The sequence below is a fragment of the Hyla sarda genome, unplaced genomic scaffold, assembly GCF_029499605.1.
Source record: "Hyla sarda isolate aHylSar1 unplaced genomic scaffold, aHylSar1.hap1 scaffold_1886, whole genome shotgun sequence".
NCBI classification, from domain to species: domain Eukaryota; kingdom Metazoa; phylum Chordata; class Amphibia; order Anura; family Hylidae; genus Hyla; species Hyla sarda.
The window spans coordinates 1-16,833 of NW_026608539.1; the positions used below are offsets into that span (position 1 = coordinate 1).

The window sequence follows — 16,833 nt, forward strand, 5'->3', positions numbered from 1 at the left end:
TGCTGACTAAATGGCCTCCTTAATTGGATCATTTGAGTAGCCAGCACACCTGTGCAGGTAGGGCATGACATGATAGGCAGCTGCCTTGATAGCGGGTGGGTGCTGAATGTTCCTAATTGACAAAATAAGATTAATGCTTATGAAGAAATATAAAATCTCATCCCTTCCCCAATATCGCGCCACACCCCTACCCCTTAATTCCCTGGTTGAACTTGATGGACATATGTCTTTTTTCGACCGTACTAACTATGTAACTATGTAACATAACATGGGGGGGGGGGGGGGGGTCTCCTGGCTGTTCACACAGGTGTGTCATTGCTGTACATTGACCATGCATTGCTTCTGTGGTATTGCAAAGGCAAAGACAAATGCTTCCAGCCATCCATTGCACTAATGGATTGGTCATCAGCTGGCTGTCTATGTCCCGCATCAATATAGACCAAAGTACAGAGGGTTAGGCTATGCTATTGTGCACCTACCTGATGCATCAGAAGGTGCGAGGCCCTTGCTAAATTCTGTGCACAGACTTTGAGATCTATACTTTAGACTGTATCTAAACCTGCTCCAACATGGACTGACATTCTGGCCTACTTTCAGCCGATGCGACTTGTCTGTCGCTGAACAGTCGCTTTTTATGTATTCAGCACCTATGTATAATGTTGTAAAAATGCTCTAGAAGCTAAAGTCGCAGAAATGTCACACATATTTGGCCTGCAACTTTCTGTGCGACAAATTCAGACAGGAAAAATCAGTATAAATCCTTAGAAAATTATCCCCCAGTGTCTCCATCTGCTGGCGGTATTGAATAAGCATTGCTGCACTGATGGGGTATGCATTAGACGAAAAAAAAGAAGAAAAAGAAGAATAATACGCCCAGAAAAGAGGCGAAAAGGAGAAAAACGTAAAAAAACGTGAAAAAAAAGTAAGAGGAAGAGAAGGGAAAAAAAGGTGGAAATGGGTTTAAAAGTGATTTCGGCGGAGAAATATATATATATATATATATATATATATATATATATATATACGCGCACACACACACATATATATAAACGTATTCTCCGTTGAGATATTGCAGCCGCTGCTGTGTCCAGGCCCAGGAGCCTTAGCACTGTGCTGTGATGTCACTCAATACCACTGACATCACTAGGTGTAAACAACATCTCTCCTTTGCTGTGTATGTGACTATGGAGCTGTTTGGTGATGTCGTCTATTATGGCCTTCATAGAAGCAACAGGAGATTGTTGCATCCATCTAGAACCCTCAGAACTACAGTGCTATGATGTCACTCACTTCCACAGGCCTTGCAGAGTGTAAACAACAACAACCCAGCTTTGTTGTGTATGTAACCATAGGGATTTGTGATGTCACCTAGAACCTTCACAGCAGCGACAGCTTTATGAGGAGCATCAGCACTGCTCTGCCTGAGCAGAACCATCACCGCCATAGGTTGTCAAATAACCCGGGTTTAACCCACACAGGTAAGTCCAATGGGGTGCAGGCATGTCCTCTATGCTTACAGCTTCCCGTGGGTGTTGGTTTGATACCGTTTGGGGACAGCCAAGGAGGCATCTGCAGGCAACAAAGGTAGGTGTGTGCTTGTGTGTGTGTTTCCTATGCAGATCCTAAGCCCAGTGTCACATGCAAGTAGGAGGAGTAAGAAGGGTTCCTGGCAAATCCGGGTTATGGATTGCATTTAAAAAGGCCCCGTGGGAGTGCAATGGGCCCCTGTCTTGCTGCTTAGCAATAATGGTATGGGTTTAGGTTCTGCTGTGTGTACTGGTGGTTGACTGCCCCCCAGCCCAGAGTGTGCATGGAAAATTGTCTGGCAGCCTCCCTGACAGCAAGCAGTCATAGTGCCCATGAAGGGCACCTTGTTGGGCCCGCCCCTTTCACGGTTATCGCTTCTCGGCCTTTTGGCTAAGATCAAGTGTAGTATCTGTTCTTATCAGTTTAATATCTGATACGTCCCCTATCTGGGGACCATATATTAAATGGATTTTTGAGAACGGGGGCCGATTTCGAAGCTTGCTTCCGTCGCCCTATGCATTGACCCGATATGGCAGTATCTTCGGGTACAGTGCACCACCCCCTTACAGGGTTAAAAAGAAAGATTCCTACTTTCATTGCTACCTGCTTGCTGGCTAGCCAGCTAGCCAGCCCTGTGGGCCTTGCTGCTGCTGCAGCCAAAAAACAAAAGGTGGTGCTGCTGCTGCTTCTGCTGCTTCTGCTTCTGCTTGTGTCTGGCCGCTGTTGGAGCGTCCAGGCACAGGACTTCTGCTGCTGCTGACTAAATGGCCTCCTTAATTGGATCATTTGAGTAGCCAGCACACCTGTGCAGGTAGGGCATGACATGATAGGCAGCTGCCTTGATAGCGGGTGGGTGCTGAATGTTCCTAATTGACAAAATAAGATTAATGCTTATGAAGAAATATAAAATCTCATCCCTTCCCCAATATCGCGCCACACCCCTACCCCTTAATTCCCTGGTTGAACTTGATGGACATATGTCTTTTTTCGACCGTACTAACTATGTAACTATGTAACATAACATGGGGGGGGGGGGGGGGGGGTCTCCTGGCTGTTCACACAGGTGTGTCATTGCTGTACATTGACCATGCATTGCTTCTGTGGTATTGCAAAGGCAAAGACAAATGCTTCCAGCCATCCATTGCACTAATGGATTGGTCATCAGCTGGCTGTCTATGTCCCGCATCAATATAGACCAAAGTACAGAGGGTTAGGCTATGCTATTGTGCACCTACCTGATGCATCAGAAGGTGCGAGGCCCTTGCTAAATTCTGTGCACAGATCTATACCTTAGACTGTATCTAAACCTGCTCCAACATGGACTGACATTCTGGCCTACTTTCAGCCGATGCGACTTGTCTGCCGCTGAACAGTCGCTTTTTATGTATTCAGCACCTATGTATAATGTTGTAAAAATGCTCTAGAAGCTAAAGTCGCAGAAATGTCACACATATTTGGCCTGCAACTTTCTGTGCGACAAATTCAGACAGGAAAAATCAGTATAAATCCTTAGAAAATTATCCCCCAGTGTCTCCATCTGCTGGCGGTATTGAATAAGCATTGCTGCACTGATGGGGTATGCATTAGACGAAAAAAAAGAAGAAAAAGAAGAATAATACGCCCAGAAAAGAGGCGAAAAGGAGAAAAACGTAAAAAAACGTGAAAAAAAAGTAAGAGGAAGAGAAGGGAAAAAAAGGTGGAAATGGGTTTAAAAGTGATTTCGGCGGAGAAATATATATATATATATATATATATATATATATATATATATATATATATATACGCGCACACACACACATATATATAAACGTATTCTCCGTTGAGATATTGCAGCCGCTGCTGTGTCCAGGCCCAGGAGCCTTAGCACTGTGCTGTGATGTCACTCAATACCACTGACATCACTAGGTGTAAACAACATCTCTCCTTTGCTGTGTATGTGACTATGGAGCTGTTTGGTGATGTCGTCTATTATGGCCTTCATAGAAGCAACAGGAGATTGTTGCATCCATCTAGAACCCTCAGAACTACAGTGCTATGATGTCACTCACTTCCACAGGCCTTGCAGAGTGTAAACAACAACAACCCAGCTTTGTTGTGTATGTAACCATAGGGATTTGTGATGTCACCTAGAACCTTCACAGCAGCGACAGCTTTATGAGGAGCATCAGCACTGCTCTGCCTGAGCAGAACCATCACCGCCATAGGTTGTCAAATAACCCGGGTTTAACCCACACAGGTAAGTCCAATGGGGTGCAGGCATGTCCTCTATGCTTACAGCTTCCCGTGGGTGTTGGTTTGATACCGTTTGGGGACAGCCAAGGAGGCATCTGCAGGCAACAAAGGTAGGTGTGTGCTTGTGTGTGTGTTTCCTATGCAGATCCTAAGCCCAGTGTCACATGCAAGTAGGAGGAGTAAGAAGGGTTCCTGGCAAATCCGGGTTATGGATTGCATTTAAAAAGGCCCCGTGGGAGTGCAATGGGCCCCTGTCTTGCTGCTTAGCAATAATGGTATGGGTTTAGGTTCTGCTGTGTGTACTGGTGGTTGACTGCCCCCCAGCCCAGAGTGTGCATGGAAAATTGTCTGGCAGCCTCCCTGACAGCAAGCAGTGATAGTGCCCATGAAGGGCACCTTGTTGGGCCCGCCCCTTTCACGGTTATCGCTTCTCGGCCTTTTGGCTAAGATCAAGTGTAGTATCTGTTCTTATCAGTTTAATATCTGATACGTCCCCTATCTGGGGACCATATATTAAATGGATTTTTGAGAACGGGGGCCGATTTCGAAGCTTGCTTCCGTCGCCCTATGCATTGACCCGATATGGCAGTATCTTCGGGTACAGTGCACCACCCCCTTACAGGGTTAAAAAGAAAGATTCCTACTTTCATTGCTACCTGCTTGCTGGCTAGCCAGCCCTGTGGGCCTTGCTGCTGCTGCAGCCAAAAAACAAAAGGTGGTGCTGCTGCTGCTTCTGCTGCTTCTGCTTCTGCTTGTGTCTGGCCGCTGTTGGAGCGTCCAGGCACAGGACTTCTGCTGCTGCTGACTAAATGGCCTCCTTAATTGGATCATTTGAGTAGCCAGCACACCTGTGCAGGTAGGGCATGACATGATAGGCAGCTGCCTTGATAGCGGGTGGGTGCTGAATGTTCCTAATTGACAAAATAAGATTAATGCTTATGAAGAAATATAAAATCTCATCCCTTCCCCAATATCGCGCCACACCCCTACCCCTTAATTCCCTGGTTGAACTTGATGGACATATGTCTTTTTTCGACCGTACTAACTATGTAACTATGTAACATAACATGGGGGGGGGGGGGGGTCTCCTGGCTGTTCACACAGGTGTGTCATTGCTGTACATTGACCATGCATTGCTTCTGTGGTATTGCAAAGGCAAAGACAAATGCTTCCAGCCATCCATTGCACTAATGGATTGGTCATCAGCTGGCTGTCTATGTCCCGCATCAATATAGACCAAAGTACAGAGGGTTAGGCTATGCTATTGTGCACCTACCTGATGCATCAGAAGGTGCGAGGCCCTTGCTAAATTCTGTGCACAGACTTTGAGATCTATACTTTAGACTGTATCTAAACCTGCTCCAACATGGAATGACATTCTGGCCTACTTTCAGCCGATGCGACTTGTCTGTCGCTGAACAGTCGCTTTTTATGTATTCAGCACCTATGTATAATGTTGTAAAAATGCTCTAGAAGCTAAAGTCGCAGAAATGTCACACATATTTGGCCTGCAACTTTCTGTGCGACAAATTCAGACAGGAAAAATCAGTATAAATCCTTAGAAAATTATCCCCCAGTGTCTCCATCTGCTGGCGGTATTGAATAAGCATTGCTGCACTGATGGGGTATGCATTAGACGAAAAAAAAGAAGAAAAAGAAGAATAATACGCCCAGAAAAGAGGCGAAAAGGAGAAAAACGTAAAAAAACGTGAAAAAAAAGTAAGAGGAAGAGAAGGGAAAAAAAGGTGGAAATGGGTTTAAAAGTGATTTCGGCGGAGAAATATATATATATATATATATATATATATATATATATATATACGCGCACACACACACATATATATAAACGTATTCTCCGTTGAGATATTGCAGCCGCTGCTGTGTCCAGGCCCAGGAGCCTTAGCACTGTGCTGTGATGTCACTCAATACCACTGACATCACTAGGTGTAAACAACATCTCTCCTTTGCTGTGTATGTGACTATGGAGCTGTTTGGTGATGTCGTCTATTATGGCCTTCATAGAAGCAACAGGAGATTGTTGCATCCATCTAGAACCCTCAGAACTACAGTGCTATGATGTCACTCACTTCCACAGGCCTTGCAGAGTGTAAACAACAACAACCCAGCTTTGTTGTGTATGTAACCATAGGGATTTGTGATGTCACCTAGAACCTTCACAGCAGCGACAGCTTTATGAGGAGCATCAGCACTGCTCTGCCTGAGCAGAACCATCACCGCCATAGGTTGTCAAATAACCCGGGTTTAACCCACACAGGTAAGTCCAATGGGGTGCAGGCATGTCCTCTATGCTTACAGCTTCCCGTGGGTGTTGGTTTGATACCGTTTGGGGACAGCCAAGGAGGCATCTGCAGGCAACAAAGGTAGGTGTGTGCTTGTGTGTGTGTTTCCTATGCAGATCCTAAGCCCAGTGTCACATGCAAGTAGGAGGAGTAAGAAGGGTTCCTGGCAAATCCGGGTTATGGATTGCATTTAAAAAGGCCCCGTGGGAGTGCAATGGGCCCCTGTCTTGCTGCTTAGCAATAATGGTATGGGTTTAGGTTCTGCTGTGTGTACTGGTGGTTGACTGCCCCCCAGCCCAGAGTGTGCATGGAAAATTGTCTGGCAGCCTCCCTGACAGCAAGCAGTCATAGTGCCCATGAAGGGCACCTTGTTGGGCCCGCCCCTTTCACGGTTATCGCTTCTCGGCCTTTTGGCTAAGATCAAGTGTAGTATCTGTTCTTATCAGTTTAATATCTGATACGTCCCCTATCTGGGGACCATATATTAAATGGATTTTTGAGAACGGGGGCCGATTTCGAAGCTTGCTTCCGTCGCCCTATGCATTGACCCGATATGGCAGTATCTTCGGGTACAGTGCACCACCCCCTTACAGGGTTAAAAAGAAAGATTCCTACTTTCATTGCTACCTGCTTGCTGGCTAGCCAGCTAGCCAGCCCTGTGGGCCTTGCTGCTGCTGCAGCCAAAAAACAAAAGGTGGTGCTGCTGCTGCTTCTGCTGCTTCTGCTTCTGCTTGTGTCTGGCCGCTGTTGGAGCGTCCAGGCACAGGACTTCTGCTGCTGCTGACTAAATGGCCTCCTTAATTGGATCATTTGAGTAGCCAGCACACCTGTGCAGGTAGGGCATGACATGATAGGCAGCTGCCTTGATAGCGGGTGGGTGCTGAATGTTCCTAATTGACAAAATAAGATTAATGCTTATGAAGAAATATAAAATCTCATCCCTTCCCCAATATCGCGCCACACCCCTACCCCTTAATTCCCTGGTTGAACTTGATGGACATATGTCTTTTTTCGACCGTACTAACTATGTAACTATGTAACATAACATGGGGGGGGGGGGGGGGGGTCTCCTGGCTGTTCACACAGGTGTGTCATTGCTGTACATTGACCATGCATTGCTTCTGTGGTATTGCAAAGGCAAAGACAAATGCTTCCAGCCATCCATTGCACTAATGGATTGGTCATCAGCTGGCTGTCTATGTCCCGCATCAATATAGACCAAAGTACAGAGGGTTAGGCTATGCTATTGTGCACCTACCTGATGCATCAGAAGGTGCGAGGCCCTTGCTAAATTCTGTGCACAGACTTTGAGATCTATACTTTAGACTGTATCTAAACCTGCTCCAACATGGACTGACATTCTGGCCTACTTTCAGCCGATGCGACTTGTCTGTCGCTGAACAGTCGCTTTTTATGTATTCAGCACCTATGTATAATGTTGTAAAAATGCTCTAGAAGCTAAAGTCGCAGAAATGTCACACATATTTGGCCTGCAACTTTCTGTGCGACAAATTCAGACAGGAAAAATCAGTATAAATCCTTAGAAAATTATCCCCCAGTGTCTCCATCTGCTGGCGGTATTGAATAAGCATTGCTGCACTGATGGGGTATGCATTAGACGAAAAAAAAGAAGAAAAAGAAGAATAATACGCCCAGAAAAGAGGCGAAAAGGAGAAAAACGTAAAAAAACGTGAAAAAAAAGTAAGAGGAAGAGAAGGGAAAAAAAGGTGGAAATGGGTTTAAAAGTGATTTCGGCGGAGAAATATATATATATATATATATATATATATATATATATATACGCGCACACACACACATATATATAAACGTATTCTCCGTTGAGATATTGCAGCCGCTGCTGTGTCCAGGCCCAGGAGCCTTAGCACTGTGCTGTGATGTCACTCAATACCACTGACATCACTAGGTGTAAACAACATCTCTCCTTTGCTGTGTATGTGACTATGGAGCTGTTTGGTGATGTCGTCTATTATGGCCTTCATAGAAGCAACAGGAGATTGTTGCATCCATCTAGAACCCTCAGAACTACAGTGCTATGATGTCACTCACTTCCACAGGCCTTGCAGAGTGTAAACAACAACAACCCAGCTTTGTTGTGTATGTAACCATAGGGATTTGTGATGTCACCTAGAACCTTCACAGCAGCGACAGCTTTATGAGGAGCATCAGCACTGCTCTGCCTGAGCAGAACCATCACCGCCATAGGTTGTCAAATAACCCGGGTTTAACCCACACAGGTAAGTCCAATGGGGTGCAGGCATGTCCTCTATGCTTACAGCTTCCCGTGGGTGTTGGTTTGATACCGTTTGGGGACAGCCAAGGAGGCATCTGCAGGCAACAAAGGTAGGTGTGTGCTTGTGTGTGTGTTTCCTATGCAGATCCTAAGCCCAGTGTCACATGCAAGTAGGAGGAGTAAGAAGGGTTCCTGGCAAATCCGGGTTATGGATTGCATTTAAAAAGGCCCCGTGGGAGTGCAATGGGCCCCTGTCTTGCTGCTTAGCAATAATGGTATGGGTTTAGGTTCTGCTGTGTGTACTGGTGGTTGACTGCCCCCCAGCCCAGAGTGTGCATGGAAAATTGTCTGGCAGCCTCCCTGACAGCAAGCAGTGATAGTGCCCATGAAGGGCACCTTGTTGGGCCCGCCCCTTTCACGGTTATCGCTTCTCGGCCTTTTGGCTAAGATCAAGTGTAGTATCTGTACTTACCTGGCAGGGGAGATACCATGATCGCTACGGTCTGAAGAACTCCAAGCATTGTGGTAGAGATTTTGCGTAGTACGATTGCAGTACTTTTCGTTCTTATTAGAACCGCATTTCTCTAGAGCATACCACCTGAAGATCGTCTCCTGCCTGCCTCGGAACATCTGAAGAAGGAGAAGATCTTGAAGACTGCAGCTCCGGAAGAAGCCGACGAAGAACCTGGAAGAAGGGAATCAGCGGTGAATTCCGGAACAGCGGCGAAGAGGAAGGCGGCGCAGAATCTTTTCGAAGAAACTCGCTGCCTCTGGAGAAGGATTTGCATAGCTCCTCCCACCGGGACCGGATCTGCATAGCTCCTCCCACCCGGGAAAGAAGACTTTGCGAAGCCTCTCTCCACAAGCAAGCAAGGAAGCGGAAAAGAGCCTGCTGGAAGAAGCCATGGCCTCAACCAGCAAGTCCACCCAGGAGGCTGCAGGGCAAGGCCTGGAGGTCCAGCCCCAACCACAGCAAGCTTCAACCTCCACCACGGCAAGGCAGAAGGGCGGCAGAATTCCTAACCTGGAAGCTCCAACCCTGGAGCCCTGGATGAGGCAGACTGTTGCCCTGAAGCTCAAGCCCGTGGACGGAAGGGTGCCGGACATGTCCCACGACGTGTTCTGCAAGAAGATGCTGGCGGATCAAGGCTTCCCCACGGCTGACACCCTGGGAATAGCAACCTTCTTTTCGGGAATCTTCTACATCACCTTTGCCACCATTGGGACCTGTAGAAGATACTGGGAGGTGGTGAAAGCGGCGAGTCCCGAATCCCCTTTCTCTCGCTTTGTGGGCAACTGCCTTATTCAAAGAGAGGAGAGGCGGGTGACGGTCTCAATGCGGAACCCACACACCCCAGGCACGGACATCTCGACCTTCCTGAAGCGCTTCTGCACCGTGGTGAGGGAGCCCACCCGCATCCTGAACTCACTCGGATACTGGACCTGCAAGTGGTCTGTGGTCGTCAGACTCAACAAGAACCCTGCTTCTCCAGACGGACTACAGCACCTGCCAACGACATTTTCCTTGGGCAACTCCACAGGACTTATCTTCTACCCGGACATGCCGCAGACCTGCAGGAGATGTGGCAAGATGGGCCACGAGGGCAAGGACTGTACGGAGGATGCCTGCAGGTATTGCCGTGTGACAGGTCACACGACCAAGGACTGCCCCAAGAGCAAGACCTGCAACCTCTGCGGACTGGCAGCCCACAGCTACAAGGACTGCCCCCAGAGGGAGAGAACATGGGCATCTGTGGCAGCGAGAGCACCGAAGCCAGCCCCCAGCTCCGGAGCCAACACCACGGATGGCCAAGCCGACCAAGGAGGGTAAGAAGGCGAAAGCCACCACCCCTGCCCCGTCCCGCCCCTCCCCTGCCCCTCCCGCCCCATCCCCTGCCCCTCCCGCCCCATCTCCTGCCCCATCCCGCCCCACCCCTGCCCCATCCCGCCCCACCCCTGCCCCATCCCGTCCCACCCCTGCCCCATCCCGTCCCACCCCTGCCCCTCCTGCCCCATCCCGTCCCACCCCTGCCCCTCCTGCCCCATCCCGTCCCACCCCCGCCCCTCCTGCCCCATCCCGCCCCACCCCTGCCCCCCGTACCCCACCCCGGCCCACCCCTGCCCCCCGTACCCCACCCCGGCCCACCCCTGCCCCGTCCTCACCTGCCCGGCCCACCCCTGCCCCGTCCTCCCCTGCCCGGCCCACCCCTGCCCCGTCCTCCCCTGCCCGGGCACTCTCTCCTGCCCCCCGCCCCACCCAGCCTCCTTTCTCTCCTGGCCCAGCAGCACCTAACCCCCCTCCAGCTGCTGGTGCCCGCCCTTCGGAGGACTTTCCTGTGCTTCCTCCCCCAGGTACCATACAGAGGAAGAGGAAAGGAAGGGACAACGTATCAGAAGAGTCCCACAAAAGAAAAATAATCGAGACCTGCGAGACCCCTCAAGCTTCAGATGAGGAGGAGGAGATGGAGCAGGTCTGCGAGAGCCTTGAAGCTTCAGAAGGAGAGGAGGTGATGGAGCAGGCCCAAGTGGAGCAGGTCCAAGCAGAGCCAGTCCAAGCTCAATCTATGGAGGAGCTGCTGCAGGACCCAGAGGTTAAGAAAATCCTGGACACTCCGTCCAACACGGTCTACGACGAGTTCTTGGAAGGGCGCTACGAGAAGCCACAGGAGCCGACAGGCGCCAGAGAAGAGGACCCGTCCGACCAGACTGGTAACTAGTATCAGAACTAACCTCTCTTTTTATTCCCATGGCTGATCTCAACATCTTCTGCATTAATGTGAGGAGTATTAGAGCTTGGTTTAGATTTCAGACTGTTCTTACGTTCTTAGATTCCCAGAGGTGTGATGTTTACATGTTGCAGGAATGTGCTTTGTCTGCTTCTAGGTCTTACAACCATCTGGCCAGACAGTGGCCTCACGGCCCTTCCTACTGGTCTGGTGGGGGCGACAATAGGTCTGCGGGGGTGGCCATCCTGATCAGGGGAGGTAACTTTGCACTTGATTCCGTCCGGGAGCTCGTCTGTGGCAGACTTCTTGTCGCAGACGGTTCCTGGGCGGGTGAGCCCGTGCGGCTCATCAACGTGTATGCCTCCCCTGAGAGGGATGTCCGACTGGAGGTTCTCCAGGCCCTGCGGGCTGAACTCGCCACCACTGGAGCAGTAGTGTTGGGTGGTGACTTCAACTGCCCCATTGAGGTGGACGGGCGCAGTTCTGGCACATCCGCCAACCTGGACGTGACGTCTAAACTGCTGATTGAGATGGTGACGGAGGCATCCTTGCAGGACGTTGTCGGGTCCATCGGGAACGGCTCCGTAAACTATACGTGGAGCCGCCCCGATGGCTCGCTCCGTTCTCGGATAGACTTCATCTTCACTTCGAGAGCAGTCAGAAAGGTGTCGTACTCTATGGTCCCCTGCTTCTTCTCTGACCACAGGGCCATTCGATTCCGGGGGACTCTGGGCCATGGATTCCCACCTGGCCCGGGCTCCTGGAAGTTGAATTGTGCCCTGTTGGAGCAGAGGGAGGTCATGGAGGAACTTAGGGATGCTTACCTTGTATGGCGAAATGACAAATGTCTGTTCAAGTGCATCAGCGATTGGTGGGAATATGTTAAAGTCGAATTCCGTTGTTTCTTTCAGGCAAAAGGCAGACAACAGGCGTGTGCGAAGAAGTGGGACTTGAGGAAACTGCAGCGCGAGCTGCGGTCCCTGCAGGACCTGCTCCAGTGTGGCTGGGACGTCAGGGAGGAGCTGGAGGAGACCAAAAAGAGCTTGAAAAGGCACTTTGAGGAGGAATCCAAGCGAATCGTCTTTCGTTCCAAGGTGGAGAACCTGGAGAAGGGTGAGAAATGTAACTCTTTCTTTTTCAGGAAGCTCCATGCCGGCCACACGCCCCTGACTGAGCTACGAGATGAGACCGGACACATGAGGAGCGGCAAGGAGGAAGTGATGGGGGTCGTCCACGACTTCTACAGCAACCTCTACGCCCCCAAGTCATCCGACCCCGAAGCCGCCGAGAGGTTCCTGTCAGGTGTCACTAACGTTGTTGATCCCGCAGGTGCGGCGGCTATGGACGATCCCTTGACGGTGGGGGAGCTGCTCTCTGCCGCTAGATCCTTTAAGCCCGGCAGGACCCCGGGCAGTGACGGTCTCCCGGCCGAGCTCTACGTAGCGCTGGGTGACCTGATCTGTCCGGACCTGTTGGAGGTGTACGAGGAGATGGTGGTGGGGGGCAGAATGCCTCCGTCGTTGAGGGAAGGGATGATCACGATCTTGTATAAGCGGAAGGGGGAGAGATGTGACCTGAAAAACTGGCGTCCCATCTCTCTCCTGAACGTGGACTACAAGATCCTCGCCAAGGTGCTGGCCAACAGGCTGAAACCTGTCATGGGGCAGATCGTCCATCCGGACCAGACCTGCAGCATTCCTGGCCGCAGGATTGCCGACAGCCTTGCCCTTGTGAGAGACACGGTCCATTACATCCAGGACCGCGGGGGCCGCGCCGCCCTGGTCAGCTTAGATCAGGAGAAGGCGTTCGACCGTGTCTCCCACGCATTCATGGACAGGGTTTTGCGCAGGCTGGGTCTGGGGAAGATGTTTTGCTCTTTTGTTAACGTTATGTATTTTGACATTTACAGCACGGTGTTGGTGAACGGCTGGAAGACTGACCCCTTTCCTATTCTTTCAGGGGTTAGACAAGGCTGCCCTCTTTCACCTCTCCTTTTTGTTTGTGTTATAGAGCTCTTCGCTGAGACTATCCGGCAGAATGGAGAGATCAGAGGGATCACCGCACCAGGACCAGATCGCCACGAGGTCAAGTGCTCGCTCTACATGGACGACGTGACCGTCTTCTGCGCTGACCAGCGTTCGGTGACTGCACTCGTCCAGACCTGCGAGGACTTCGGCAGAGCTTCGGGGGCAAAAGTCAACTGCGGGAAGTCGGAGGCCATGCTCTTCGGGGAATGGCACCTGGCTTCTTCCGCCCCCTTCCCCTTTACTATTAAGCCGGACTTCATTCAAATTCTTGGAGTCTGGTTCGGGAAGGAAGGAGCGGCCCTTAAGTCTTGGCAAGACCGACTAGGAAGGATAAACTCGAAGATCGGACTGTGGAGCTCCAGAAAGCTCACGATGGAAGGCAAGGCACTTGTCCTGCGGAGTGAAGTTTTGCCTGTGCTCCAATATACCGCACAGGCCTGGCCTCCCCATACCACCGTTTGCAAGGCCATCACCCGGACAGTGTTTGGCTTCGTCTGGGGCAAAATGGACAGAGTCAAGAGGACCGTGATGTACAAGGAACCCCGCAAGGGTGGGAAGGGAATACCCGACATCCCCGCTCTGCTGAGGGCCTCCTTTGCATGTGTCACGGTGCAGCGGACTCTTGTAGAAAAGACCGGCTCAGCGGGCAGGTCCATGTCTCGCTTGCTTCTCATGCCCCTCTGGAGACAGCTGGGCTGGGACAAGTGGGACAGCTCCATCCCTTACAACTGGAACACTCCCTGGTTCTATGGGGATGTTGTCCGGTTTGTGAGGGAGCACCAGCTGGAAGGACTGAAACCAGACCTATGGAAGCCAAAGACAATCCACAAGCTCATCCGAGCTAAGGACTCGACCGAACTGGTTCCGGGACTCCCCGCAGCCACTGCAGAGACAGTTTGGAACAATGTGGCCTCAAAGCGGCTTACCAATGGACACAAGGACTTGTCGTGGATGGCCGTCATGGGAGGTCTCTCTCTCAGGTCATTCATGCATGCCCGCAACCTGTGCAAGACCCGGTACTGCCCCCGTTGCCCCTACGTGGAGGAAACATCTTTCCACGTGTTTTGGCAGTGCCCCTTTGCACAGGGTCTGTTGGACGCCCTAGAACAGGAACTCAGAGACTCAGTGCCCAGGAGCTGCCTATCGTACCATTCGGTGCTTTACGGCCTGTTCCCTGGGACCCACGACGTGGAGGCCATCCAGGAGGCCTGGCGCCTTATGAACTGTTTTAAGGACGCAGTGTGGCTTGCCAGGAACCGCCTCGTGATCAACAGGGAAAACATGTCCGTCCGGGACTGCCGCAGGTTCATCAAGAACCTGCTTAGAGACTATTCCATCTTGGACAGCTCGGCCGTTGATGAGGAAGAAGAGGAGTGAAGACCCCTCTCCTTCTCCCATGTCTCCCTGAAGATACAGCCCAACAGTTTGGCCCTGTGATCCGCCCCCTCCCTACCCCCACATAGTCGCCCACACCCCTACCCCGATCACAGATTGTATTATTTGGTTTTTGTTTGATCTCTTGTGCCTTTATATTGCAGGATTGAGCTGAATGTTAGAGTAGCATGGTGTGCGATGTATAGCTTAGGGAACCTTTGCTGTGTATTGTACTATCATGCTTTGTGTGACTGTAATTTATTGTACGACTTGTAATGACTGAACGGAAAATAAAGCTCTTTCAATCAAAAAGTAGTATCTGTTCTTATCAGTTTAATATCTGATACGTCCCCTATCTGGGGACCATATATTAAATGGATTTTTGAGAACGGGGGCCGATTTCGAAGCTTGCTTCCGTCGCCCTATGCATTGACCCGATATGGCAGTATCTTCGGGTACAGTGCACCACCCCCTTACAGGGTTAAAAAGAAAGATTCCTACTTTCATTGCTACCTGCTTGCTGGCTAGCCAGCTAGCCAGCCCTGTGGGCCTTGCTGCTGCTGCAGCCAAAAAACAAAAGGTGGTGCTGCTGCTGCTTCTGCTGCTTCTGCTTCTGCTTGTGTCTGGCCGCTGTTGGAGCGTCCAGGCACAGGACTTCTGCTGCTGCTGACTAAATGGCCTCCTTAATTGGATCATTTGAGTAGCCAGCACACCTGTGCAGGTAGGGCATGACATGATAGGCAGCTGCCTTGATAGCGGGTGGGTGCTGAATGTTCCTAATTGACAAAATAAGATTAATGCTTATGAAGAAATATAAAATCTCATCCCTTCCCCAATATCGCGCCACACCCCTACCCCTTAATTCCCTGGTTGAACTTGATGGACATATGTCTTTTTTCGACCGTACTAACTATGTAACTATGTAACATAACATGGGGGGGGGGGGGGTCTCCTGGCTGTTCACACAGGTGTGTCATTGCTGTACATTGACCATGCATTGCTTCTGTGGTATTGCAAAGGCAAAGACAAATGCTTCCAGCCATCCATTGCACTAATGGATTGGTCATCAGCTGGCTGTCTATGTCCCGCATCAATATAGACCAAAGTACAGAGGATTAGGCTATGCTATTGTGCACCTACCTGATGCATCAGAAGGTGCGAGGCCCTTGCTAAATTCTGTGCACAGACTTTGAGATCTATACTTTAGACTGTATCTAAACCTGCTCCAACATGGACTGACATTCTGGCCTACTTTCAGCCGATGCGACTTGTCTGCCGCTGAACAGTCGCTTTTTATGTATTCAGCACCTATGTATAATGTTGTAAAAATGCTCTAGAAGCTAAAGTCGCAGAAATGTCACACATATTGGGCCTGCAACTTTCTGTGCGACAAATTCAGACAGGAAAAATCAGTATAAATCCTTAGAAAATTATCCCCCAGTGTCTCCATCTGCTGGCGGTATTGAATAAGCATTGCTGCACTGATGGGGTATGCATTAGACGAAAAAAAAGAAGAAAAAGAAGAATAATACGCCCAGAAAAGAGGCGAAAAGGAGAAAAACGTAAAAAAACGTGAAAAAAAAGTAAGAGGAAGAGAAGGGAAAAAAAGGTGGAAATGGGTTTAAAAGTGATTTCGGCGGAGAAATATATATATATATATATATATATATATATATATATATATATACGCGCACACACACACATATATATAAACGTATTCTCCGTTGAGATATTGCAGCCGCTGCTGTGTCCAGGCCCAGGAGCCTTAGCACTGTGCTGTGATGTCACTCAATACCACTGACATCACTAGGTGTAAACAACATCTCTCCTTTGCTGTGTATATGACTATGGAGCTGTTTGGTGATGTCGTCTATTATGGCCTTCATAGAAGCAACAGGAGATTGTTGCATCCATCTAGAACCCTCAGAACTACAGTGCTATGATGTCACTCACTTCCACAGGCCTTGCAGAGTGTAAACAACAACAACCCAGCTTTGTTGTGTATGTAACCATAGGGATTTGTGATGTCACCTAGAACCTTCACAGCAGAGACAGCTTTATGAGGAGCATCAGCACTGCTCTGCCTGAGCAGAACCATCACCACCATAGGTTGTCAAATAACCCGGGTTTAACCCACACAGGTAAGTCCAATGGGGTGCAGGCATGTCCTCTATGCTTACAGCTTCCCGTGGGTGTTGGTTTGATACCGTTTGGGGACAGCCAAGGAGGAATCTGCAGGCAACAAAGGTAGGTGTGTGCTTGTGTGTGTGTTTCCTATGCAGATCCTAAGCCCAGTGTCACATGCAAGTAGGAGGAGTAAGAAGGGTTCCTGGCAAATCCGGGTTATGGATTGCATTTAAAAAGGCCCCGTGGGAGTGCAATGGGCCCCTGTCTTG

At 49.9% G+C, this 16,833-nt stretch overlaps 3 non-coding genes and 2 pseudogenes across 3 annotated transcripts; all 5 read left to right on the forward strand.

Moving 5' to 3' along the window:
- The first annotated feature begins 1,897 nt into the window (after positions 1–1,897).
- On the forward strand, positions 1,898–2,088 carry LOC130315693 (U2 spliceosomal RNA). Its single transcript, XR_008863144.1, has one exon. It is a non-coding gene; the product is annotated as a U2 spliceosomal RNA (small nuclear RNA).
- Positions 2,089–4,182: 2,094 nt separating this feature from the next.
- LOC130315705 (U2 spliceosomal RNA) lies at positions 4,183–4,373 on the forward strand. The gene has a single exon (XR_008863154.1). It is a non-coding gene; the product is annotated as a U2 spliceosomal RNA (small nuclear RNA).
- A 2,080-nt stretch (positions 4,374–6,453) lies between these two features.
- On the forward strand, positions 6,454–6,644 carry LOC130315711 (U2 spliceosomal RNA). Its single transcript, XR_008863158.1, has one exon. It is a non-coding gene; the product is annotated as a U2 spliceosomal RNA (small nuclear RNA).
- A 2,089-nt stretch (positions 6,645–8,733) lies between these two features.
- LOC130315710 (U2 spliceosomal RNA) lies at positions 8,734–8,910 on the forward strand (annotated as a pseudogene).
- Positions 8,911–14,731: 5,821 nt separating this feature from the next.
- LOC130315703 (U2 spliceosomal RNA) lies at positions 14,732–14,908 on the forward strand (annotated as a pseudogene).
- The last annotated feature ends 1,925 nt before the right edge of the window (positions 14,909–16,833 follow it).